The sequence below is a fragment of the Balaenoptera acutorostrata genome, chromosome 1 (assembly GCF_949987535.1).
Source record: "Balaenoptera acutorostrata chromosome 1, mBalAcu1.1, whole genome shotgun sequence".
Taxonomy (NCBI): Eukaryota; Metazoa; Chordata; class Mammalia; order Artiodactyla; family Balaenopteridae; genus Balaenoptera; species Balaenoptera acutorostrata.
In genome coordinates this window covers 126,208,244-126,236,164 of record NC_080064.1, presented here as the reverse complement: position 1 = coordinate 126,236,164, position 27,921 = coordinate 126,208,244, and positions in this window count along the sequence as shown.

The window sequence follows — 27,921 nt, the reverse complement described above, 5'->3', positions numbered from 1 at the left end:
ATTCCGTTTTTGTTAGTGCTGTTACCACTTTAGATCCCACCAGAGCTAGGAGGTACAGAGTTCTCTAAAACCCCTTCAGCATTTATAGTTTGTAGACTTTTTGCTGATGGCCATTTGACTGGTGTGAGCTGAAACCTTTTTGGAGGTTGTTTAGGCATGTGGCTAATAATTCCTTATACTGAGCTTTAGGCATCCCCTTTTTCTTCTTTTCCTTTTTTTGTTAAAGAGTGAGTACAACTTCCCTCTTCATATTGACTTCTTGAAAAATTTCTCATGTGTTGAATTTTCTTACCTATTCCCTACCCCAGGGCCTTTTTTGAGGGCAGGTGTCATTTAGAGCCCTGCAGTCCTTGTGACTCTTAAGCAACCATTAGCACTGGGGTTAAAGCTGCTGTTGTGGGAAACAGCCACAAGGCGGCAGCATTATTACGTTCTCAACTCTTGTTACTAGAGCAACAGAGTCTTCCTGGAGGTAGTGTTCCGAGGTTGTAAACTAGAGTGGAATGTGCTGGGAGAAGCCCCCAGAACTTTATGTCTCCTTACTTCTGTTTCTCTTTTAAATTTAATTTCTATTTCTTATCGGAGTAAATTTGATTAGAGTGTTTTGATTGTCTGGCTGTACAGAATCTGCTCAATGATTCATACATATGTCTGTTCATCTTCGGATCCTGTTAGCATGTATGTGATTACACAATATATATTTTAAAGGTATTGGTGATTATATAATTCATATAGTTTATCTGTTATATGTTTACATACATTTAACATACATTAGTATATGTATGTAAACGCCATAGTCCTAATTTACCCATCCTCCCACCTTTCATTTTGGCTAACCATTAGTTTATTTGATAAGTCTGTGAGTGTCTTTTTTTGTGGAAATATGTTCATTGGTAGCAATCTTAGGATAACATGTATAAATGATATCATAGGATATTTGTCATACCCTTTTTTTTTAATTAATAGCAACTTTATTTATTTATTTATTTATTTATCTATTTATTTAGCTGTGTTGGGTCTTCGTTTCGTGCGAGGGCTTTCTCTAGTTGCGGCAAGCGGGGGCCACTCTTCATTGCGGTGCGCGGGCCTCTCACTATCGTGGCCCCTCCCGTTGCGGGGCACAGGCTCCAGATGCGCAGGCTCAGCAGTTGTGGCTCACGGTCCCAGTTGCTCCGTGGCACCTGGGATCCTCCCAGAACAGGGCTCGAACCCGCGTCCCCTGCATTAGCAGGCAGATTCTCAATCACTGCGTCACCAGGGAAGCCCCAGTCATACCCTTTTGACTTACTCAACCTTATATGATTATTTCTAGGCTCAACTGTAGTCCTGAAAACGGCATTGTTCATTTTGTTCGCGAGGCTACTATTCCATTTGGTACGTATACCATTTCGTCTTTGTCCATTCATCTGTTTATGGAACTTTTTTTTGCTTGTATGTCTTGGCTATTTCAATATTGCTGCAGTGCACATTTGACTGCCTCTGTCTTTCCGATTCTGGTGGTCTTAGTTAATAGGCTCAAAAGGTGCCCTGTCGCATCATATGGTAGCTCAGTTTTTACCTTGTAAAGCAGCTCCATTCCGTTTTTGTTAGTGCTGTTACCACTTTAGATCCCACCAGACCTAGGAGGTACAGAGTTCTCTAAAACCCCTTCTGCATTTATAGTTTGTGGACTTTTTGCTGATGGCCATTTGACCTGTGTGAGCTGAAACCTTTTTGGAGGTTGGATAGGCATGTGGCTAATAATTCCTTATCCTGAGCTTTAGGCATCCCCTTTTTCTTCTTTTCCTTTTTTTGTTAAAGAGTGAGTACAACTTCTCTCTTCATATTGACTTCGTGAAAAATTTCTCATGTGTTGGATTTTCTTGCCTATTCCCTACCCCAGGGCCTTTTTTGAGGGCAGGTGTCATTTAGAGCCCTGCAGTCCTTGTGACTCATAAGCAACCATTAGCACTGGGTTTAAAGCTGCTGTTGTGGGAAACAGCCACAAGTCGGCAGCATTATTACGTTCTCAACTCTTGTTACTAGGGCAACAGAGTCTTCCTGGAGGTAGTGTTCCGCGGTTGTAAATTAGAGTGGAATGTGCTGGGAGAAGCCCCGAGAAGTTTATGTCTCCTTACTTATGTTTGTTTTTTAAATTTAATTTCTATTTCTTATCGGAGTAAATTTGATTAGAGTGTTTTGATTGTCTGGCTGTACAGAATCTGCTCAATGATTCATACATATGTCTGTTCATCTTCGGATCCTGTTAGCATGTATGTGATTACAGAATGTATATTTTAAAGGTATTGTGAGTATATAATTTATATAGCTTATATGTTATATGTTTATATACGTTTAACAAACATTACTATATGTATGTTAACGCCATAGTCCTAATTTACCCATCCTCCCACCTTTCATTTTGGCTAACCATTAGTTTATTTGATAAGTCTGTGAGTGTCTTTTTTTGTGGAAATATGTTCATTGGTAGCAATCTTAGGATAACATGTATAAATGATATCATAGGATATTTGTTATACCCTTTTTTTTTAATTAATAGCTACTTTATTTATTTATTTATCTATTTATTTAGCTGTGTTGGGTCTTCGTTTCGTGCGAGGGCTTTCTCTAGTTGCGGCAAGCGGGGGCCACTCTTCATTGCGATGCGCGGGCCTCTCCCTATCGTGGCCCCTCCCGTTGCGCGGCACAGTCTCCAGATGCGCAGGCTCAGCAGTTGTGGCTCACGGTCCCAGTTGCTCCGTGGCACGTGGGATCCTCCCAGACCAGGGCTCGAACCCGCGTCCCCTGCATTAGCAGGCAGATTCTCAACCACTGCGCCACCAGGGAAGCCCCTGTCATACCCTTTTGACTTACTTAACCTTATATGATTATTTCTAGGCTCAACTGTAGTCCTGAAAACGGCATTGTTCATTTTGTTCCCGAGGCTTCTATTCCATTTGGTACGTATACCACTTCGTATTTGTCCATTCATCTGTTTACGGACCTTTTTTTTGCTTCCATGTCTTGGCTATATCAATGTTGTTGCAGTTCACATTTCCCTGCCTCTCTCTTTCCGATTCTGGTGGTCTTAGGTTATAGGCCCAAAAGGTGCCCTGCCGCATCATATGGTAGCTCAATTTTTACCTTTGTAGCAGCTCCATTCAGTTTTCGTTAGTACTGTTACCACTTTACATCCCACCAGCAGCTAGAAGGTACACATTTTTCTAAAACCCCTTAAGCATTTATAGTTTGTAGTCTTTTTGCTGATGGTCATGACTGGTGTGAGCTGAAACCTTTTTGAATTTGAATTTGCATGTGGCTAATAATTCCTTATACTGAGCTTTAAGCATATCCTTTTTTTTCTTTTCCTTTTTTTGATAAAGAGTGAGTACAACTTCCCTCTTCATATTGACTTGTTGAAAAATTTCTCATGTGTTGAATTTTCTTGCCTATTCCCCACTCCAGGGCATTTCTTGAGGGCAGGTGTCATTTAGAGCCCTGCAGTCCTTGTGACTCTTAAGCAACCATTAGCAGTGAGTTTAAAGCTGCTGTTGTGGGAAACAGCCACAAGGCAGCAGCATTATTACCTTCTCAATTCTTGTTACTAGGGCAACAGTGTTTTCCTGGAGGTAGTGTTCCGAGGTTGTAAACTAGAGTGGAATGTGCTGGGAGAAGCCCCAAGAAGTTTATGTCTCCTTACTTCTGTTTGTTTTTTAAATTTAATTTCTATTTCTTATCGGAGTAAATTTGATTAGAGTGTTTTGATTGTCTGGCTGTACAGAATCTGCGCAATGATTCATACATATGTCTTGTTCATCTTCGGATCCTGTTAGCATGTATGGAATTACAGAATGTATATTTTAAAGGTATTGTGATTATATAATTTATATAGTTTATATGGTATTTGTTTATATACATTTAACAAACATTACTATATGTATGTTAACGCCATAGTCCTAATTTACCCATCCTCCCACCTTTCATTTTGGCTAACCATTAGTTTATTTGATAAGTCTGTGAGTGTCTTTTTTTGTGGAAATATGTTCATTGGTAGCAATCTTAGGATAACATGTATAAATGATATCATAGGATATTTGTCATACCCTTTTGACTTACTTAACCTTATATGATGATTTCTAGGCTCAACTGTAGTCCTGAACACGGCATTGTTTAATTTTTTTCCGAAGCTACTATTCCATTCTGTCCATATAACACTTCTTCTTTGTCCATTCATCTGGTTATGGATCTTTTTTTGCTTCCATTTCTTCGCTATTTCAATATTGCTGCAGTGCACATTTGCCTGCCTCTGTCTTTCCGATTCTGGTGGTCTTAGGTTATAGGCCGAAAAGGTGCCCTGCCGCATCATATGGTAGCTCAGTTTTTACCTTGTAAAGCAGCTCGATTCAGTTTGCGTTAGTGCTGTTACCACTTTACATCCCACCAGCAGCTAGAAGGTACACAGTTCTCTAAAACCCCTTCAGCATTTATAGTTTGTAAACTTTTTGCTGGTGGTCATGACTGGTGTGAGCTGAAACCTTTTTGAATTTGAATTTGCCTGTGGCTTATAATTCCTTATACTGAGCTTTAGGCATGTCCTTTTTTTTCTTTTCCTTTTTTTTAAAGAGTGAGTACAACTTCCCTCCTCCTATTGACTTCTTGAAAATTTTCTCATGTCTTGAATTTTCTTGCCTATTCCCTACCGCAGGGCATTTTTTGAGGGCAGGTGTCATTTAGAGCCCTGCAGTCCTTGTGACTATTAAGCAACAATTGGCACTGGGTATAAAGCTGCTGTTGTGGGAAACAGCCACAAGGTGGCAGCATTATTACGTTCTCAACTCTTGTTACTAGGGCAACAGAGTCTTCCTCTAGGTAGTGTTCCGAGGTTATAAATTAGAGTGGAATGTGCTGGGAGAAGCCCGGAGAAGTTTATGTCTCCTTACATATGTTTGTTTTTTAAATTTAATTTCTATTTCTTATCGGAGTAAATTTGATTAGAGTGTTTTGATTGTCTGGCTGTACAGAATCGGCTCAATGATTCATACATATGTCTGTTCATCTTCAGATCCTGTTAGCATGTATGTGATTACACAATGTATATTTTAAAGGTATTGGTGATTATATAATTCATATAGTTTATCTGTTATATGTTTATATACATTTAACATACATTAGTATATGTATGTAAACGCCATAGTCCTAATTTACCCATCCTCCCACCTTTCATTTTGGCTATCCATTAGTTTATTTGATAAGTCTGTGAGTGTCTGTTTTTGTGGAAATATGTTCATTGGTAGCAATCTTAGGATAACATGTATAAATGATATCATAGGATATTTGTCATACCCTTTTGACTTACTTAACCTTATATGATTATTTCTAGGCTCAACTGTAGTCCTGAAAACGGCATTGTTTATTTTGTTCCCGAAGCTACTATTCCATTTGGTACGTATACCATTTCGTCTTTGTCCATTCATCTGTTTATGGACCTTTTTTTTGCTTGTATGTCTTGGCTATTTCAATATTGCTGCAGTGCACATTTGCCTGTCTCTGTCTTTCCGATTATGGTGGTCTTAGTTAATAGGCTCAAAAGGTGCCCTGTCGCATCATATGGTAGCTCAGTTTTTACCTTGTAAAGCAGCTCCATTCCGTTTTTGTTAGTGCTGTTACCACTTTAGATCCCACCAGAGCTAGGAGGTACAGAGTTCTCTAAAACCCCTTCAGCATTTATAGTTTGTAGACTTTTTGCTGATGGCCATTTGACTGGTGTGAGCTGAAACCTTTTTGGAGGTTGTTTAGGCATGTGGCTAATAATTCCTTATACTGAGCTTTAGGCATCCCCTTTTTCTTCTTTTCCTTTTTTTGTTAAAGAGTGAGTACAACTTCCCTCTTCATATTGACTTCTTGAAAAATTTCTCATGTGTTGAATTTTCTTACCTATTCCCTACCCCAGGGCCTTTTTTGAGGGCAGGTGTCATTTAGAGCCCTGCAGTCCTTGTGACTCTTAAGCAACCATTAGCACTGGGGTTAAAGCTGCTGTTGTGGGAAACAGCCACAAGGCGGCAGCATTATTACGTTCTCAACTCTTGTTACTAGAGCAACAGAGTCTTCCTGGAGGTAGTGTTCCGAGGTTGTAAACTAGAGTGGAATGTGCTGGGAGAAGCCCCCAGAACTTTATGTCTCCTTACTTCTGTTTCTTTTTTAAATTTAATTTCTATTTCTTATCGGAGTAAATTTGATTAGAGTGTTTTGATTGTCTGGCTGTACAGAATCTGCTCAATGATTCATACATATGTCTGTTCATCTTCGGATCCCGTTAGCATGTATGTGATTACAGAATGTATATTTTAAAGATATTGTGATTATATAATTTATATAGCTTATATGTTATATGTTTATATACGTTTAACAAACATTACTATATGTATGTTAACGCCATAGTCCTAATTTACCCATCCTCCCACCTTTCATTTTGGCTAACCATTAGTTTATTTGATAAGTCTGTGAGTGTCTTTTTTTGTGGAAATATGTTCATTGGTAGCAATCTTAGGATAACATGTATAAATGATATCATAGGATATTTGTCATACCCTTTTTTTTAATTAATAGCAACTTTATTTATTTATTTATTTATTTATTTATTTATCTATTTATTTAGCTGTGTTGGGTCTTCGTTTCGTGCGAGGGCTTTCTCTAGTTGCGGCAAGCGGGGGCCACTCTTCATTGCGGTGCGCGGGCCTCTCCCTATCGTGACCCCTCCCGTTGCGGGGCACAGGCTCCAGATGCGCAGGCTCAGCAGTTGTGGCTCACAGTCCCAGTTGCTCCGTGGCACCTGGGATCCTACCAGAACAGGGCTCGAACCCGCGTCCCCTGCATTAGCAGGCAGATTCTCAATCACTGCGTCACCAGGGAAGCCCCTGTCATACCCTTTTGACTTACTCAACCTTATATGATTATTTCTAGGCTCAACTGTAGTCCTGAAAACGGCATTGTTCATTTTGTTCGCGAGGCTACTATTCCATTTGGTACGTATACCATTTCGTGTTTGTCCATTCATCTGTTTATGGAACTTTTTTTTGCTTGTATGTCTTGGCTATTTCAATATTGCTGCAGTGCACATTTGCCTGCCTCTGTCTTTCCAATTCTGGTGGTCTTAGTTAATAGGCTCAAAAGGTGCCCTGTCGCATCATATGGTAGCTCAGTTTTTACCTTGTAAAGCAGCTCCATTCCGTTTTTGTTAGTGCTGTTACCACTTTAGATCCCACCAGAGCTAGGAGGTACAGAGTTCTCTAAAACCCCTTCTGCATTTATAGTTTGTGGACTTTTTGCTGATGGCCATTTGACCTGTGTGAGCTGAAACCTTTTTGGAGGTTGGATAGGCATGTGGCTAATAATTCCTTATCCTGAGCTTTAGGCATCCCCTTTTTCTTCTTTTCCTTTTTTTGTTAAAGAGTGAGTACAACTTCTCTCTTCATATTGACTTCTTGAAAAATTTCTCATGTGTTGGATTTTCTTGCCTATTCCCTACCCCAGGGCCTTTTTTGAGGGCAGGTGTCATTTAGAGCCCTGCAGTCCTTGTGACTCATAAGCAACCATTAGCACTGGGTTTAAAGCTGCTGTTGTGGGAAACAGCCACAAGGCGGCAGCATTATTACGTTCTCAACTCTTGTTACTAGGGCAACAGAGTCTTCCTGGAGGTAGTGTTCCGCGGTTGTAAATTAGAGTGGAATGTGCTGGGAGAAGCCCCGAGAAGTTTATGTCTCCTTACTTATGTTTGTTTTTTAAATTTAATTTCTATTTCTTATCGGAGTAAATTTGATTAGAGTGTTTTGATTGTCTGGCTGTACAGAATCTGCTCAATGATTCATACATATGTCTGTTCATCTTTGGATCCTGTTAGCATGTATGTGATTACAGAATGTATATTTTAAAGGTATTGTGAGTATATAATTTATATAGCTTATATGTTATATGTTTATATACGTTTAACAAACATTACTATATGTATGTTAACGCCATAGTCCTAATTTACCCATCCTCCCACCTTTCATTTTGGCTAACCATTAGTTTATTTGATAAGTCTGTGAGTGTCTTTTTTTGTGGAAATATGTTCATTGGTAGCAATCTTAGGATAACATGTATAAATGATATCATAGGATATTTGTTATACCCTTTTTTTTTAATTAATAGCTACTTTATTTATTTATTTATCTATTTATTTAGCTGTGTTGGGTCTTCGTTTCGTGCGAGGGCTTTCTCTAGTTGCGGCAAGCGGGGGCCACTCTTCATTGCGATGCGCGGGCCTCTCCCTATCGTGGCCCCTCCCGTTGCGCGGCACAGTCTCCAGATGCGCAGGCTCAGCAGTTGTGGCTCACGGTCCCAGTTGCTCCGTGGCACGTGGGATCCTCCCAGACCAGGGCTCGAACCCGCGTCCCCTGCATTAGCAGGCAGATTCTCAACCACTGCGCCACCAGGGAAGCCCCTGTCATACCCTTTTGACTTACTTAACCTTATATGATTATTTCTAGGCTCAACTGTAGTCCTGAAAACGGCATTGTTCATTTTGTTCCCGAGGCTTCTATTCCATTTGGTACGTATACCACTTCGTATTTGTCCATTCATCTGTTTACGGACCTTTTTTTTGCTTCCATGTCTTGGCTATATCAATGTTGTTGCAGTTCACATTTCCCTGCCTCTCTCTTTCCGATTCTGGTGGTCTTAGGTTATAGGCCCAAAAGGTGCCCTGCCGCATCATATGGTAGCTCAATTTTTACCTTTGTAGCAGCTCCATTCAGTTTTCGTTAGTACTGTTACCACTTTACATCCCACCAGCAGCTAGAAGGTACACATTTTTCTAAAACCCCTTAAGCATTTATAGTTTGTAGTCTTTTTGCTGATGGTCATGACTGGTGTGAGCTGAAACCTTTTTGAATTTGAATTTGCATGTGGCTAATAATTCCTTATACTGAGCTTTAAGCATATCCTTTTTTTTCTTTTCCTTTTTTTGATAAAGAGTGAGTACAACTTCCCTCTTCATATTGACTTGTTGAAAAATTTCTCATGTGTTGAATTTTCTTGCCTATTCCCCACTCCAGGGCATTTCTTGAGGGCAGGTGTCATTTAGAGCCCTGCAGTCCTTGTGACTCTTAAGCAACCATTAGCAGTGAGTTTAAAGCTGCTGTTGTGGGAAACAGCCACAAGGCAGCAGCATTATTACCTTCTCAATTCTTGTTACTAGGGCAACAGTGTTTTCCTGGAGGTAGTGTTCCGAGGTTGTAAACTAGAGTGGAATGTGCTGGGAGAAGCCCCAAGAAGTTTATGTCTCCTTACTTCTGTTTGTTTTTTAAATTTAATTTCTATTTCTTATCGGAGTAAATTTGATTAGAGTGTTTTGATTGTCTGGCTGTACAGAATCTGCGCAATGATTCATACATATGTCTTGTTCATCTTCGGATCCTGTTAGCATGTATGGAATTACAGAATGTATATTTTAAAGGTATTGTGATTATATAATTTATATAGTTTATATGGTATTTGTTTATATACATTTAACAAACATTACTATATGTATGTTAACGCCATAGTCCTAATTTACCCATCCTCCCACCTTTCATTTTGGCTAACCATTAGTTTATTTGATAAGTCTGTGAGTGTCTTTTTTTGTGGAAATATGTTCATTGGTAGCAATCTTAGGATAACATGTATAAATGATATCATAGGATATTTGTCATACCCTTTTGACTTACTTAACCTTATATGATGATTTCTAGGCTCAACTGTAGTCCTGAACACGGCATTGTTTAATTTTTTTCCGAAGCTACTATTCCATTCTGTCCATATAACACTTCTTCTTTGTCCATTCATCTGGTTATGGATCTTTTTTTGCTTCCATTTCTTCGCTATTTCAATATTGCTGCAGTGCACATTTGCCTGCCTCTGTCTTTCCGATTCTGGTGGTCTTAGGTTATAGGCCGAAAAGGTGCCCTGCCGCATCATATGGTAGCTCAGTTTTTACCTTGTAAAGCAGCTCGATTCAGTTTGCGTTAGTGCTGTTACCACTTTACATCCCACCAGCAGCTAGAAGGTACACAGTTCTCTAAAACCCCTTCAGCATTTATAGTTTGTAAACTTTTTGCTGGTGGTCATGACTGGTGTGAGCTGAAACCTTTTTGAATTTGAATTTGCCTGTGGCTTATAATTCCTTATACTGAGCTTTAGACATGTCCTTTTTTTTCTTTTCCTTTTTTTTAAAGAGTGAGTACAACTTCCCTCCTCCTATTGACTTCTTGAAAATTTTCTCATGTCTTGAATTTTCTTGCCTATTCCCTACCGCAGGGCATTTTTTGAGGGCAGGTGTCATTTAGAGCCCTGCAGTCCTTGTGACTATTAAGCAACAATTGGCACTGGGTATAAAGCTGCTGTTGTGGGAAACAGCCACAAGGTGGCAGCATTATTACGTTCTCAACTCTTGTTACTAGGGCAACAGAGTCTTCCTCTAGGTAGTGTTCCGAGGTTATAAATTAGAGTGGAATGTGCTGGGAGAAGCCCGGAGAAGTTTATGTCTCCTTACATATGTTTGTTTTTTAAATTTAATTTCTATTTCTTATCGGAGTAAATTTGATTAGAGTGTTTTGATTGTCTGGCTGTACAGAATCGGCTCAATGATTCATACATATGTCTGTTCATCTTCAGATCCTGTTAGCATGTATGTGATTACACAATGTATATTTTAAAGGTATTGGTGATTATATAATTCATATAGTTTATCTGTTATATGTTTATATACATTTAACATACATTAGTATATGTATGTAAACGCCATAGTCCTAATTTACCCATCCTCCCACCTTTCATTTTGGCTATCCATTAGTTTATTTGATAAGTCTGTGAGTGTCTGTTTTTGTGGAAATATGTTCATTGGTAGCAATCTTAGGATAACATGTATAAATGATATCATAGGATATTTGTCATACCCTTTTGACTTACTTAACCTTATATGATTATTTCTAGGCTCAACTGTAGTCCTGAAAACGGCATTGTTTATTTTGTTCCCGAAGCTACTATTCCATTTGGTACGTATACCATTTCGTCTTTGTCCATTCATCTGTTTATGGACCTTTTTTTTGCTTGTATGTCTTGGCTATTTCAATATTGCTGCAGTGCACATTTGCCTGTCTCTGTCTTTCCGATTATGGTGGTCTTAGTTAATAGGCTCAAAAGGTGCCCTGTCGCATCATATGGTAGCTCAGTTTTTACCTTGTAAAGCAGCTCCATTCCGTTTTTGTTAGTGCTGTTACCACTTTAGATCCCACCAGAGCTAGGAGGTACAGAGTTCTCTAAAACCCCTTCAGCATTTATAGTTTGTAGACTTTTTGCTGATGGCCATTTGACTGGTGTGAGCTGAAACCTTTTTGGAGGTTGTTTAGGCATGTGGCTAATAATTCCTTATACTGAGCTTTAGGCATCCCCTTTTTCTTCTTTTCCTTTTTTTGTTAAAGAGTGAGTACAACTTCCCTCTTCATATTGACTTCTTGAAAAATTTCTCATGTGTTGAATTTTCTTACCTATTCCCTACCCCAGGGCCTTTTTTGAGGGCAGGTGTCATTTAGAGCCCTGCAGTCCTTGTGACTCTTAAGCAACCATTAGCACTGGGGTTAAAGCTGCTGTTGTGGGAAACAGCCACAAGGCGGCAGCATTATTACGTTCTCAACTCTTGTTACTAGAGCAACAGAGTCTTCCTGGAGGTAGTGTTCCGAGGTTGTAAACTAGAGTGGAATGTGCTGGGAGAAGCCCCCAGAACTTTATGTCTCCTTACTTCTGTTTCTTTTTTAAATTTAATTTCTATTTCTTATCGGAGTAAATTTGATTAGAGTGTTTTGATTGTCTGGCTGTACAGAATCTGCTCAATGATTCATACATATGTCTGTTCATCTTCGGATCCCGTTAGCATGTATGTGATTACACAATATATATTTTAAAGGTATTGGTGATTATATAATTCATATAGTTTATCTGTTATATGTTTACATACATTTAACATACATTAGTATATGTATGTAAACGCCATAGTCCTAATTTACCCATCCTCCCACCTTTCATTTTGGCTAACCATTAGTTTATTTGATAAGTCTGTGAGTGTCTTTTTTTGTGGAAATATGTTTATTGGTAGCAATCTTAGGATAACATGTATAAATGATATCATAGGATATTTGTCATACCCTTTTTTTTTAATTAATAGCAACTTTATTTATTTATTTATTTATTTATTTATTTATCTATTTATTTAGCTGTGTTGGGTCTTCGTTTCGTGCGAGGGCTTTCTCTAGTTGCGGCAAGCGGGGGCCACTCTTCATTGCGGTGCGCGGGCCTCTCACTATCGTGGCCCCTCCCGTTGCGGGGCACAGGCTCCAGATGCGCAGGCTCAGCAGTTGTGGCTCACAGTCCCAGTTGCTCCGTGGCACCTGGGATCCTCCCAGAACAGGGCTCGAACCCGCGTCCCCTGCATTAGCAGGCAGATTCTCAATCACTGCGTCACCAGGGAAGCCCCTGTCATACCCTTTTGACTTACTCAACCTTATATGATTATTTCTAGGCTCAACTGTAGTCCTGAAAACGGCATTGTTCATTTTGTTCGCGAGGCTACTATTCCATTTGGTACGTATACCATTTCGTCTTTGTCCATTCATCTGTTTATGGAACTTTTTTTTGCTTGTATGTCTTGGCTATTTCAATATTGCTGCAGTGCACATTTGCCTGCCTCTGTCTTTCCGATTCTGGTGGTCTTAGTTAATAGGCTCAAAAGGTGCCCTGTCGCATCATATGGTAGCTCAGTTTTTACCTTGTAAAGCAGCTCCATTCCGTTTTTGTTAGTGCTGTTACCACTTTAGATCCCACCAGAGCTAGGAGGTACAGAGTTCTCTAAAACCCCTTCTGCATTTATAGTTTGTGGACTTTTTGCTGATGGCCATTTGACCTGTGTGAGCTGAAACCTTTTTGGAGGTTGGATAGGCATGTGGCTAATAATTCCTTATCCTGAGCTTTAGGCATCCCCTTTTTCTTCTTTTCCTTTTTTTGTTAAAGAGTGAGTACAACTTCTCTCTTCATATTGACTTCTTGAAAAATTTCTCATGTGTTGGATTTTCTTGCCTATTCCCTACCCCAGGGCCTTTTTTGAGGGCAGGTGTCATTTAGAGCCCTGCAGTCCTTGTGACTCATAAGCAACCATTAGCACTGGGTTTAAAGCTGCTGTTGTGGGAAACAGCCACAAGGCGGCAGCATTATTACGTTCTCAACTCTTGTTACTAGGGCAACAGAGTCTTCCTGGAGGTAGTGTTCCGTGGTTGTAAATTAGAGTGGAATGTGCTGGGAGAAGCCCCGAGAAGTTTATGTCTCCTTACTTATGTTTGTTTTTCAAATTTAATTTCTATTTCTTATCGGAGTAAATTTGATTAGAGTGTTTTGATTGTCTGGCTGTACAGAATCTGCTCAATGATTCATACATATGTCTGTTCATCTTCGGATCCTGTTAGCATGTATGTGATTACAGAATGTATATTTTAAAGGTATTGTGAGTATATAATTTATATAGCTTATATGTTATATGTTTATATACGTTTAACAAACATTACTATATGTATGTTAACGCCATAGTCCTAATTTACCCATCCTCCCACCTTTCATTTTGGCTAACCATTAGTTTATTTGATAAGTCTGTGAGTGTCTTTTTTTGTGGAAATATGTTCATTGGTAGCAATCTTAGGATAACATGTATAAATGATATCATAGGATATTTGTCATACCCTTTTTTTTTAATTAATAGCTACTTTATTTATTTATTTATCTATTTATTTAGCTGTGTTGGGTCTTCGTTTCGTGCGAGGGCTTTCTCTAGTTGCGGCAAGCGGGGGCCACTCTTCATTGCGATGCGCGGGCCTCTCAGTATCGTGGCCCCTCCCGTTGCGCGGCACAGTCTCCAGATGCGCAGGCTCAGCAGTTGTGGCTCACGGTCCCAGTTGCTCCGTGGCACGTGGGATCCTCCCAGACCAGGGCTCGAACCCGCGTCCCCTGCATTAGCAGGCAGATTCTCAACCACTGCGCCACCAGGGAAGCCCCTGTCATACCCTTTTGACTTACTTAACCTTATATGATTATTTCTAGGCTCAACTGTAGTCCTGAAAACGGCATTGTTCATTTTGTTCCCGAGGCTTCTATTCCATTTGGTACGTATACCACTTCGTATTTGTCCATTCATCTGTTTACGGACCTTTTTTTTGCTTCCATGTCTTGGCTATATCAATGTTGTTGCAGTTCACATTTCCCTGCCTCTCTCTTTCCGATTCTGGTGGTCTTAGGTTATAGGCCCAAAAGGTGCCCTGCCGCATCATATGGTAGCTCAATTTTTACCTTTGTAGCAGCTCCATTCAGTTTTCGTTAGTGCTGTTACCACTTTACATCCCACCAGCAGCTAGAAGGTACACATTTTTCTAAAACCCCTTAAGCATTTATAGTTTGTAGTCTTTTTGCTGATGGTCATGACTGGTGTGAGCTGAAACCTTTTTGAATTTGAATTTGCATGTGGCTAATAATTCCTTATACTGAGCTTTAAGCATATCCTTTTTTTTCTTTTCCTTTTTTTGATAAAGAGTGAGTACAACTTCCCTCTTCATTTTGACTTCTTGAAAAATTTCTCATGTGTTGAATTTTCTTGCCTATTCCCCACTCCAGGGCATTTCTTGAGGGCAGGTGTCATTTAGAGCCCTGCAGTCCTTGTGACTCTTAAGCAACCATTAGCACTGGGTTTAAAGCTGCTGTTGTGGGAAACAGCCACAAGGCGGCAGCATTATTACGTTCTCAACTCTTGCTACTAGGGCAACAGAGTCTTCCTGGAGGTAGTGTTCCGAGGTTGTAAACTAGAGTGGAATGTGCTGGGACAAGCCCCCAGAACTTTATGTCTCCTTCCTTATGTTTGTTTTTTAAATTTAATTTCTATTTCTTATCGGAGTAAATTTGATTACAGTGTTTTGATTGTCTGGCTGTACAGAATCTGCTCAATGATTCATACATATGTCTGTGCATCTTCGGATCCTGTTGGCATGTATGTGATTACAGAATGTATATTTTAAAGGTATTGTGATTATATAATTTATATAGTTTATATGTTATATGTTTATATACATTTAACAAACATTACTATATGTATGTAAACGCCATAGTCCTAATTTACCCATCCTCCCACCTTTCATTTTGGCTAACCATTAGTTTATTTGATAAGTCTGTGAGTGTCTTTTTTTGTGGAAATATGTTCATTGGTAGCAATCTTAGGATAACATGTGTAAATGATATCATAGGATACTTGTCATACCTTTTTTTTTTAAATTAATAGCTACTTTATTTATTTATTTATTTATTTATTTATCTATTTATTTAGCTGTGTTGGGTCTTCGTTTCGTGCGAGGGCTTTCTCTAGTTGTGGCAAGCGGGAGCCACTCTTCATTGCGGTGCGCAGGCCTCTCACTATCGTGGCCCCTCCCGTTACGGGTCACAGGCTCCAGATGCGCAGGCTCAGCAGTTGTGGCTCACGGTCCCAGTTGCTCCGTGGCACATGGGATCCTCCCAGACCAGGGCTCGAACCCGCGTCCCCTGCATTAGCAGGCAGATTCTCAACCACTGTGCCACCAGGGAAGCCCCTGTCATACCCTATTGACTTACTTAACCTTATATGATTATTTCTAGTCTCAACTGTAGTCCTGAACACGGCATTGTTCATTTTGTTCCCGAGGCTACTATTCCATTCTGTCGATATACCACTTCTTCTTTGTCCATTCATCTGTTTATGGATCTTTTTTTGTTTCCATTTCTTGGCTATTTCAATATTGCTGCAGTGCACATTTGCCTGCCTCTGTCTTTCCGATTCTGGTGGTCTTAAGTTATAGGCCCAAAAGGTGCCCTGCCGCATCATATGGTAGCTCAGTTTTTACCCTGTAAAGCAGCTCGATTCAGTTTGCGTTAGAGCTGTTATCACTTTACATCCCACCAGCAGCTAGAAGGTACACAGTTCTCTAAAACCCCTTCAGCATTTATAGTTTGCAGACTTTTTGCTGATGGTCATGATTGGTGTGAGCTGAAACCTTTTTAATTTGAATTTGCCTGTGGCTAATAATTCCTTATACTGAGCTTTAGGCATGTCCTCTTTTTTCTTTTCCTTTTTTTTAAAGAGTGAGTACAACTTCCCTCCTCTTATTGACTTCTTGAAAATTTTCTCATGTCTTGAATTTTTTTGCCTATTCCCTACCGCAGGGCATTTTTTGAGGGCAGGTGTCATTTAGAGCCCTGCAGTCCTTGTGACTATTAAGCAACAATTGGCACTGGGTATAAAGCTGCTGTTGTGGGAAACAGCCACAAGGTGGCAGCATTATTACGTTCTCAACTCTTGTTACTAGGGCAACAGAGTCTTCCTCTAGGTAGTGTTCCGAGGTTATAAATTAGAGTGGAATGTGCTGGGAGAAGCCCGGAGAAGTTTATGTCTCCTTACATATGTTTGTTTTTTAAATTTAATTTCTATTTCTTATCGGAGTAAATTTGATTAGAGTGTTTTGATTGTCTGGCTGTACAGAATCGGCTCAATGATTCATACATATGTCTGTTCATCTTCAGATCCTGTTAGCATGTATGTGATTACACAATGTATATTTTAAAGGTATTGGTGATTATATAATTCATATAGTTTATCTGTTATATGTTTATATACATTTAACATACATTAGTATATGTATGTAAACGCCATAGTCCTAATTTACCCATCCTCCCACCTTTCATTTTGGCTAACCATTAGTTTATTTGATAAGTCTGTGAGTGTCTGTTTTTGTGGAAATATGTTCATTGGTAGCAATCTTAGGATAACATGTATAAATGATATCATAGGATATTTGTCATACCCTTTTGACTTACTTAACCTTATATGATTATTTCTAGGCTCAACTGTAGTCCTGAAAACGGCATTGTTTATTTTGTTCCCGAAGCTACTATTCCATTTGGTACGTATACCATTTCGTCTTTGTCCATTCATCTGTTTATGGACCTTTTTTTTGCTTGTATGTCTTGGCTATTTCAATATTGCTGCAGTGCACATTTGCCTGTCTCTGTCTTTCCGATTATGGTGGTCTTAGTTAATAGGCTCAAAAGGTGCCCTGTCGCATCATATGGTAGCTCAGTTTTTACCTTGTAAAGCAGCTCCATTCCGTTTTTGTTAGTGCTGTTACCACTTTAGATCCCACCAGAGCTAGGAGGTACAGAGTTCTCTAAAACCCCTTCAGCATTTATAGTTTGTAGACTTTTTGCTGATGGCCATTTGACTGGTGTGAGCTGAAACCTTTTTGGAGGTTGTTTAGGCATGTGGCTAATAATTCCTTATACTGAGCTTTAGGCATCCCCTTTTTCTTCTTTTCCTTTTTTTGTTAAAGAGTGAGTACAACTTCCCTCTTCATATTGACTTCTTGAAAAATTTCTCATGTGTTGAATTTTCTTACCTATTCCCTACCCCAGGGCCTTTTTTGAGGGCAGGTGTCATTTAGAGCCCTGCAGTCCTTGTGACTCTTAAGCAACCATTAGCACTGGGGTTAAAGCTGCTGTTGTGGGAAACAGCCACAAGGCGGCAGCATTATTACGTTCTCAACTCTTGTTACTAGAGCAACAGAGTCTTCCTGGAGGTAGTGTTCCGAGGTTGTAAACTAGAGTGGAATGTGCTGGGAGAAGCCCCCAGAACTTTATGTCTCCTTACTTCTGTTTCTTTTTTAAATTTAATTTCTATTTCTTATCGGAGTAAATTTGATTAGAGTGTTTTGATTGTCTGGCTGTACAGAATCTGCTCAATGATTCATACATATGTCTGTTCATCTTCGGATCCTGTTAGCATGTATGTGATTACACAATATATATTTTAAAGGTATTGGTGATTATATAATTCATATAGTTTATCTGTTATATGTTTACATACATTTAACATACATTAGTATATGTATGTAAACGCCATAGTCCTAATTTACCCATCCTCCCACCTTTCATTTTGGCTAACCATTAGTTTATTTGATAAGTCTGTGAGTGTCTTTTTTTGTGGAAATATGTTCATTGGTAGCAATCTTAGGATAACATGTATAAATGATATCATAGGATATTTGTCATACCCTTTTTTTTTAATTAATAGCAACTTTATTTATTTATTTATTTATTTATTTATTTATTTATCTATTTATTTAGCTGTGTTGGGTCTTCGTTTCGTGCGAGGGCTTTCTCTAGTTGCGGCAAGCGGGGGCCTCTCTTCATTGCGGTGCGCGGGCCTCTCACTATCGTGGCCCCTCCCGTTGCGGGGCACAGGCTCCAGATGCGCAGGCTCAGCAGTTGTGGCTCACAGTCCCAGTTGCTCCGTGGCACCTGGGATCCTCCCAGAACAGGGCTCGAACCCGCGTCCCCTGCATTAGCAGGCAGATTCTCAATCACTGCGTCACCAGGGAAGCCCCTGTCATACCCTTTTGACTTACTCAACCTTATATGATTATTTCTAGGCTCAACTGTAGTCCTGAAAACGGCATTGTTCATTTTGTTCGCAAGGCTACTATTCCATTTGGTACGTATACCATTTCGTCTTTGTCCATTCATCTGTTTATGGAACTTTTTTTTGCTTGTATGTCTTGGCTATTTCAATATTGCTGCAGTGCACATTTGCCTGCCTCTGTCTTTCCGATTCTGGTGGTCTTAGTTAATAGGTTCAAAAGGTGCCCTGTCGCATCATATGGTAGCTCAGTTTTTACCTTGTAAAGCAGCTCCATTCCGTTTTTGTTAGTGCTGTTACCACTTTAGATCCCACCAGACCTAGGAGGTACAGAGTTCTCTAAAACCCCTTCTGCATTTATAGTTTGTGGACTTTTTGCTGATGGCCATTTGACCTGTGTGAGCTGAAACCTTTTTGGAGGTTGGATAGGCATGTGGCTAATAATTCCTTATCCTGAGCTTTAGGCATCCCCTTTTTCTTCTTTTCCTTTTTTTGTTAAAGAGTGAGTACAACTTCTCTCTTCATATTGACTTCTTGAAAAATTTCTCATGTGTTGGATTTTCTTGCCTATTCCCTACCCCAGGGCCTTTTTTGAGGGCAGGTGTCATTTAGAGCCCTGCAGTCCTTGTGACTCATAAGCAACCATTAGCACTGGGTTTAAAGCTGCTGTTGTGGGAAACAGCCACAAGGCGGCAGCATTATTACGTTCTCAACTCTTGTTACTAGGGCAACAGAGTCTTCCTGGAGGTAGTGTTCCGTGGTTGTAAATTAGAGTGGAATGTGCTGGGAGAAGCCCCGAGAAGTTTATGTCTCCTTACTTATGTTTGTTTTTCAAATTTAATTTCTATTTCTTATCGGAGTAAATTTGATTAGAGTGTTTTGATTGTCTGGCTGTACAGAATCTGCTCAATGATTCATACATATGTCTGTTCATCTTCGGATCCTGTTAGCATGTATGTGATTACAGAATGTATATTTTAAAGGTATTGTGAGTATATAATTTATATAGCTTATATGTTATATGTTTATATACGTTTAACAAACATTACTATATGTATGTTAACGCCATAGTCCTAATTTACCCATCCTCCCACCTTTCATTTTGGCTAACCATTAGTTTATTTGATAAGTCTGTGAGTGTCTTTTTTTGTGGAAATATGTTCATTGGTAGCAATCTTAGGATAACATGTATAAATGATATCATAGGATATTTGTCATACCCTTTTTTTTTAATTAATAGCTACTTTATTTATTTATTTATCTATTTATTTAGCTGTGTTGGGTCTTCGTTTCGTGCAAGGGCTTTCTCTAGTTGCGGCAAGCGGGGGCCACTCTTCATTGCGATGCGCGGGCCTCTCAGTATCGTGGCCCCTCCCGTTGCGCGGCACAGTCTCCAGATGCGCAGGCTCAGCAGTTGTGGCTCACGGTCCCAGTTGCTCCGTGGCACGTGGGATCCTCCCAGACCAGGGCTCGAACCCGCGTCCCCTGCATTAGCAGGCAGATTCTCAACCACTGCGCCACCAGGGAAGCCCCTGTCATACCCTTTTGACTTACTTAACCTTATATGATTATTTCTAGGCTCAACTGTAGTCCTGAAAACGGCATTGTTCATTTTGTTCCCGAGGCTTCTATTCCATTTGGTACGTATACCACTTCGTATTTGTCCATTCATCTGTTTACGGACCTTTTTTTTGCTTCCATGTCTTGGCTATATCAATGTTGTTGCAGTTCACATTTCCCTGCCTCTCTCTTTCCGATTCTGGTGGTCTTAGGTTATAGGCCCAAAAGGTGCCCTGCCGCATCATATGGTAGCTCAATTTTTACCTTTGTAGCAGCTCCATTCAGTTTTCGTTAGTGCTGTTACCACTTTACATCCCACCAGCAGCTAGAAGGTACACATTTTTCTAAAACCCCTTAAGCATTTATAGTTTGTAGTCTTTTTGCTGATGGTCATGACTGGTGTGAGCTGAAACCTTTTTGAATTTGAATTTGCATGTGGCTAATAATTCCTTATACTGAGCTTTAAGCATATCCTTTTTTTTCTTTTCCTTTTTTTGATAAAGAGTGAGTACAACTTCCCTCTTCATTTTGACTTCTTGAAAAATTTCTCATGTGTTGAATTTTCTTGCCTATTCCCCACTCCAGGGCATTTCTTGAGGGCAGGTGTCATTTAGAGCCCTGCAGTCCTTGTGACTCTTAAGCAACCATTAGCACTGGGTTTAAAGCTGCTGTTGTGGGAAACAGCCACAAGGCGGCAGCATTATTACGTTCTCAACTCTTGCTACTAGGGCAACAGAGTCTTCCTGGAGGTAGTGTTCCGAGGTTGTAAACTAGAGTGGAATGTGCTGGGACAAGCCCCCAGAACTTTATGTCTCCTTCCTTATGTTTGTTTTTTAAATTTAATTTCTATTTCTTATCGGAGTAAATTTGATTACAGTGTTTTGATTGTCTGGCTGTACAGAATCTGCTCAATGATTCATACATATGTCTGTGCATCTTCGGATCCTGTTGGCATGTATGTGATTACAGAATGTATATTTTAAAGGTATTGTGATTATATAATTTATATAGTTTATATGTTATATGTTTATATACATTTAACAAACATTACTATATGTATGTAAACGCCATAGTCCTAATTTACCCATCCTCCCACCTTTCATTTTGGCTAACCATTAGTTTATTTGATAAGTCTGTGAGTGTCTTTTTTTGTGGAAATATGTTCATTGGTAGCAATCTTAGGATAACATGTGTAAATGATATCATAGGATACTTGTCATACCTTTTTTTTTTAAATTAATAGCTACTTTATTTATTTATTTATTTATTTATTTATCTATTTATTTAGCTGTGTTGGGTCTTCGTTTCGTGCGAGGGCTTTCTCTAGTTGTGGCAAGCGGGAGCCACTCTTCATTGCGGTGCGCAGGCCTCTCACTATCGTGGCCCCTCCCGTTACGGGTCACAGGCTCCAGATGCGCAGGCTCAGCAGTTGTGGCTCACGGTCCCAGTTGCTCCGTGGCACATGGGATCCTCCCAGACCAGGGCTCGAACCCGCGTCCCCTGCATTAGCAGGCAGATTCTCAACCACTGTGCCACCAGGGAAGCCCCTGTCATACCCTATTGACTTACTTAACCTTATATGATTATTTCTAGTCTCAACTGTAGTCCTGAACACGGCATTGTTCATTTTGTTCCCGAGGCTACTATTCCATTCTGTCGATATACCACTTCTTCTTTGTCCATTCATCTGTTTATGGATCTTTTTTTGTTTCCATTTCTTGGCTATTTCAATATTGCTGCAGTGCACATTTGCCTGCCTCTGTCTTTCCGATTCTGGTGGTCTTAAGTTATAGGCCCAAAAGGTGCCCTGCCGCATCATATGGTAGCTCAGTTTTTACCCTGTAAAGCAGCTCGATTCAGTTTGCGTTAGAGCTGTTATCACTTTACATCCCACCAGCAGCTAGAAGGTACACAGTTCTCTAAAACCCCTTCAGCATTTATAGTTTGCAGACTTTTTGCTGATGGTCATGATTGGTGTGAGCTGAAACCTTTTTAATTTGAATTTGCCTGTGGCTAATAATTCCTTATACTGAGCTTTAGGCATGTCCTCTTTTTTCTTTTCCTTTTTTTTAAAGAGTGAGTACAACTTCCCTCCTCTTATTGACTTCTTGAAAATTTTCTCATGTCTTGAATTTTTTTGCCTATTCCCTACCGCAGGGCATTTTTTGAGGGCAGGTGTCATTTAGAGCCCTGCAGTCCTTGTGACTATTAAGCAACAATTGGCACTGGGTATAAAGCTGCTGTTGTGGGAAACAGCCACAAGGTGGCAGCATTATTACGTTCTCAACTCTTGTTACTAGGGCAACAGAGTCTTCCTCTAGGTAGTGTTCCGAGGTTATAAATTAGAGTGGAATGTGCTGGGAGAAGCCCGGAGAAGTTTATGTCTCCTTACATATGTTTGTTTTTTAAATTTAATTTCTATTTCTTATCGGAGTAAATTTGATTAGAGTGTTTTGATTGTCTGGCTGTACAGAATCGGCTCAATGATTCATACATATGTCTGTTCATCTTCAGATCCTGTTAGCATGTATGTGATTACACAATGTATATTTTAAAGGTATTGGTGATTATATAATTCATATAGTTTATCTGTTATATGTTTATATACATTTAACATACATTAGTATATGTATGTAAACGCCATAGTCCTAATTTACCCATCCTCCCACCTTTCATTTTGGCTAACCATTAGTTTATTTGATAAGTCTGTGAGTGTCTGTTTTTGTGGAAATATGTTCATTGGTAGCAATCTTAGGATAACATGTATAAATGATATCATAGGATATTTGTCATACCCTTTTGACTTACTTAACCTTATATGATTATTTCTAGGCTCAACTGTAGTCCTGAAAACGGCATTGTTTATTTTGTTCCCGAAGCTACTATTCCATTTGGTACGTATACCATTTCGTCTTTGTCCATTCATCTGTTTATGGACCTTTTTTTTGCTTGTATGTCTTGGCTATTTCAATATTGCTGCAGTGCACATTTGCCTGTCTCTGTCTTTCCGATTATGGTGGTCTTAGTTAATAGGCTCAAAAGGTGCCCTGTCGCATCATATGGTAGCTCAGTTTTTACCTTGTAAAGCAGCTCCATTCCGTTTTTGTTAGTGCTGTTACCACTTTAGATCCCACCAGAGCTAGGAGGTACAGAGTTCTCTAAAACCCCTTCAGCATTTATAGTTTGTAGACTTTTTGCTGATGGCCATTTGACTGGTGTGAGCTGAAACCTTTTTGGAGGTTGTTTAGGCATGTGGCTAATAATTCCTTATACTGAGCTTTAGGCATCCCCTTTTTCTTCTTTTCCTTTTTTTGTTAAAGAGTGAGTACAACTTCCCTCTTCATATTGACTTCTTGAAAAATTTCTCATGTGTTGAATTTTCTTACCTATTCCCTACCCCAGGGCCTTTTTTGAGGGCAGGTGTCATTTAGAGCCCTGCAGTCCTTGTGACTCTTAAGCAACCATTAGCACTGGGGTTAAAGCTGCTGTTGTGGGAAACAGCCACAAGGCGGCAGCATTATTACGTTCTCAACTCTTGTTACTAGAGCAACAGAGTCTTCCTGGAGGTAGTGTTCCGAGGTTGTAAACTAGAGTGGAATGTGCTGGGAGAAGCCCCCAGAACTTTATGTCTCCTTACTTCTGTTTCTTTTTTAAATTTAATTTCTATTTCTTATCGGAGTAAATTTGATTAGAGTGTTTTGATTGTCTGGCTGTACAGAATCTGCTCAATGATTCATACATATGTCTGTTCATCTTCGGATCCTGTTAGCATGTATGTGATTACACAATATATATTTTAAAGGTATTGGTGATTATATAATTCATATAGTTTATCTGTTATATGTTTACATACATTTAACATACATTAGTATATGTATGTAAACGCCATAGTCCTAATTTACCCATCCTCCCACCTTTCATTTTGGCTAACCATTAGTTTATTTGATAAGTCTGTGAGTGTCTTTTTTTGTGGAAATATGTTCATTGGTAGCAATCTTAGGATAACATGTATAAATGATATCATAGGATATTTGTCATACCCTTTTTTTTTAATTAATAGCAACTTTATTTATTTATTTATTTATTTATTTATTTATTTATCTATTTATTTAGCTGTGTTGGGTCTTCGTTTCGTGCGAGGGCTTTCTCTAGTTGCGGCAAGCGGGGGCCTCTCTTCATTGCGGTGCGCGGGCCTCTCACTATCGTGGCCCCTCCCGTTGCGGGGCACAGGCTCCAGATGCGCAGGCTCAGCAGTTGTGGCTCACAGTCCCAGTTGCTCCGTGGCACCTGGGATCCTCCCAGAACAGGGCTCGAACCCGCGTCCCCTGCATTAGCAGGCAGATTCTCAATCACTGCGTCACCAGGGAAGCCCCTGTCATACCCTTTTGACTTACTCAACCTTATATGATTATTTCTAGGCTCAACTGTAGTCCTGAAAACGGCATTGTTCATTTTGTTCGCAAGGCTACTATTCCATTTGGTACGTATACCATTTCGTCTTTGTCCATTCATCTGTTTATGGAACTTTTTTTTGCTTGTATGTCTTGGCTATTTCAATATTGCTGCAGTGCACATTTGCCTGCCTCTGTCTTTCCGATTCTGGTGGTCTTAGTTAATAGGTTCAAAAGGTGCCCTGTCGCATCATATGGTAGCTCAGTTTTTACCTTGTAAAGCAGCTCCATTCCGTTTTTGTTAGTGCTGTTACCACTTTAGATCCCACCAGACCTAGGAGGTACAGAGTTCTCTAAAACCCCTTCTGCATTTATAGTTTGTGGACTTTTTGCTGATGGCCATTTGACCTGTGTGAGCTGAAACCTTTTTGGAGGTTGGATAGGCATGTGGCTAATAATTCCTTATCCTGAGCTTTAGGCATCCCCTTTTTCTTCTTTTCCTTTTTTTGTTAAAGAGTGAGTACAACTTCTCTCTTCATATTGACTTCTTGAAAAATTTCTCATGTGTTGGATTTTCTTGCCTATTCCCTACCCCAGGGCCTTTTTTGAGGGCAGGTGTCATTTAGAGCCCTGCAGTCCTTGTGACTCATAAGCAACCATTAGCACTGGGTTTAAAGCTGCTGTTGTGGGAAACAGCCACAAGGCGGCAGCATTATTACGTTCTCAACTCTTGTTACTAGGGCAACAGAGTCTTCCTGGAGGTAGTGTTCCGCGGTTGTAAATTAGAGTGGAATGTGCTGGGAGAAGCCCCGAGAAGTTTATGTCTCCTTACTTATGTTTGTTTTTCAAATTTAATTTCTATTTCTTATCGGAGTAAATTTGATTAGAGTGTTTTGATTGTCTGGCTGTACAGAATCTGCTCAATGATTCATACATATGTCTGTTCATCTTCGGATCCTGTTAGCATGTATGTGATTACAGAATGTATATTTTAAAGGTATTGTGAGTATATAATTTATATAGCTTATATGTTATATGTTTATATACGTTTAACAAACATTACTATATGTATGTTAACGCCATAGTCCTAATTTACCCATCCTCCCACCTTTCATTTTGGCTAACCATTAGTTTATTTGATAAGTCTGTGAGTGTCTTTTTTTGTGGAAATATGTTCATTGGTAGCAATCTTAGGATAACATGTATAAATGATATCATAGGATATTTGTCATACCCTTTTTTTTTAATTAATAGCTACTTTATTTATTTATTTATCTATTTATTTAGCTGTGTTGGGTCTTCGTTTCGTGCAAGGGCTTTCTCTAGTTGCGGCAAGCGGGGGCCACTCTTCATTGCGATGCGCGGGCCTCTCAGTATCGTGGCCCCTCCCGTTGCGCGGCACAGTCTCCAGATGCGCAGGCTCAGCAGTTGTGGCTCACGGTCCCAGTTGCTCCGTGGCACGTGGGATCCTCCCAGACCAGGGCTCGAACCCGCGTCCCCTGCATTAGCAGGCAGATTCTCAACCACTGCGCCACCAGGGAAGCCCCTGTCATACCCTTTTGACTTACTTAACCTTATATGATTATTTCTAGGCTCAACTGTAGTCCTGAAAACGGCATTGTTCATTTTGTTCCCGAGGCTTCTATTCCATTTGGTACGTATACCACTTCGTATTTGTCCATTCATCTGTTTACGGACCTTTTTTTTGCTTCCATGTCTTGGCTATATCAATGTTGTTGCAGTTCACATTTCCCTGCCTCTCTCTTTCCGATTCTGGTGGTCTTAGGTTATAGGCCCAAAAGGTGCCCTGCCGCATCATATGGTAGCTCAATTTTTACCTTTGTAGCAGCTCCATTCAGTTTTCGTTAGTGCTGTTACCACTTTACATCCCACCAGCAGCTAGAAGGTACACATTTTTCTAAAACCCCTTAAGCATTTATAGTTTGTAGTCTTTTTGCTGATGGTCATGACTGGTGTGAGCTGAAACCTTTTTGAATTTGAATTTGCATGTGGCTAATAATTCCTTATACTGAGCTTTAAGCATATCCTTTTTTTTCTTTTCCTTTTTTTGATAAAGAGTGAGTACAACTTCCCTCTTCATTTTGACTTCTTGAAAAATTTCTCATGTGTTGAATTTTCTTGCCTATTCCCCACTCCAGGGCATTTCTTGAGGGCAGGTGTCATTTAGAGCCCTGCAGTCCTTGTGACTCTTAAGCAACCATTAGCACTGGGTTTAAAGCTGCTGTTGTGGGAAACAGCCACAAGGCGGCAGCATTATTACGTTCTCAACTCTTGCTACTAGGGCAACAGAGTCTTCCTGGAGGTAGTGTTCCGAGGTTGTAAACTAGAGTGGAATGTGCTGGGACAAGCCCCCAGAACTTTATGTCTCCTTCCTTATGTTTGTTTTTTAAATTTAATTTCTATTTCTTATCGGAGTAAATTTGATTACAGTGTTTTGATTGTCTGGCTGTACAGAATCTGCTCAATGATTCATACATATGTCTGTGCATCTTCGGATCCTGTTGGCATGTATGTGATTACAGAATGTATATTTTAAAGGTATTGTGATTATATAATTTATATAGTTTATATGTTATATGTTTATATACATTTAACAAACATTACTATATGTATGTAAACGCCATAGTCCTAATTTACCCATCCTCCCACCTTTCATTTTGGCTAACCATTAGTTTATTTGATAAGTCTGTGAGTGTCTTTTTTTGTGGAAATATGTTCATTGGTAGCAATCTTAGGATAACATGTGTAAATGATATCATAGGATACTTGTCATACCTTTTTTTTTTAAATTAATAGCTACTTTATTTATTTATTTATTTATTTATTTATCTATTTATTTAGCTGTGTTGGGTCTTCGTTTCGTGCGAGGGCTTTCTCTAGTTGTGGCAAGCGGGAGCCACTCTTCATTGCGGTGCGCAGGCCTCTCACTATCGTGGCCCCTCCCGTTACGGGTCACAGGCTCCAGATGCGCAGGCTCAGCAGTTGTGGCTCACGGTCCCAGTTGCTCCGTGGCACATGGGATCCTCCCAGACCAGGGCTCGAACCCGCGTCCCCTGCATTAGCAGGCAGATTCTCAACCACTGTGCCACCAGGGAAGCCCCTGTCATACCCTATTGACTTACTTAACCTTATATGATTATTTCTAGTCTCAACTGTAGTCCTGAACACGGCATTGTTCATTTTGTTCCCGAGGCTACTATTCCATTCTGTCGATATACCACTTCTTCTTTGTCCATTCATCTGTTTATGGATCTTTTTTTGTTTCCATTTCTTGGCTATTTCAATATTGCTGCAGTGCACATTTGCCTGCCTCTGTCTTTCCGATTCTGGTGGTCTTAAGTTATAGGCCCAAAAGGTGCCCTGCCGCATCATATGGTAGCTCAGTTTTTACCCTGTAAAGCAGCTCGATTCAGTTTGCGTTAGAGCTGT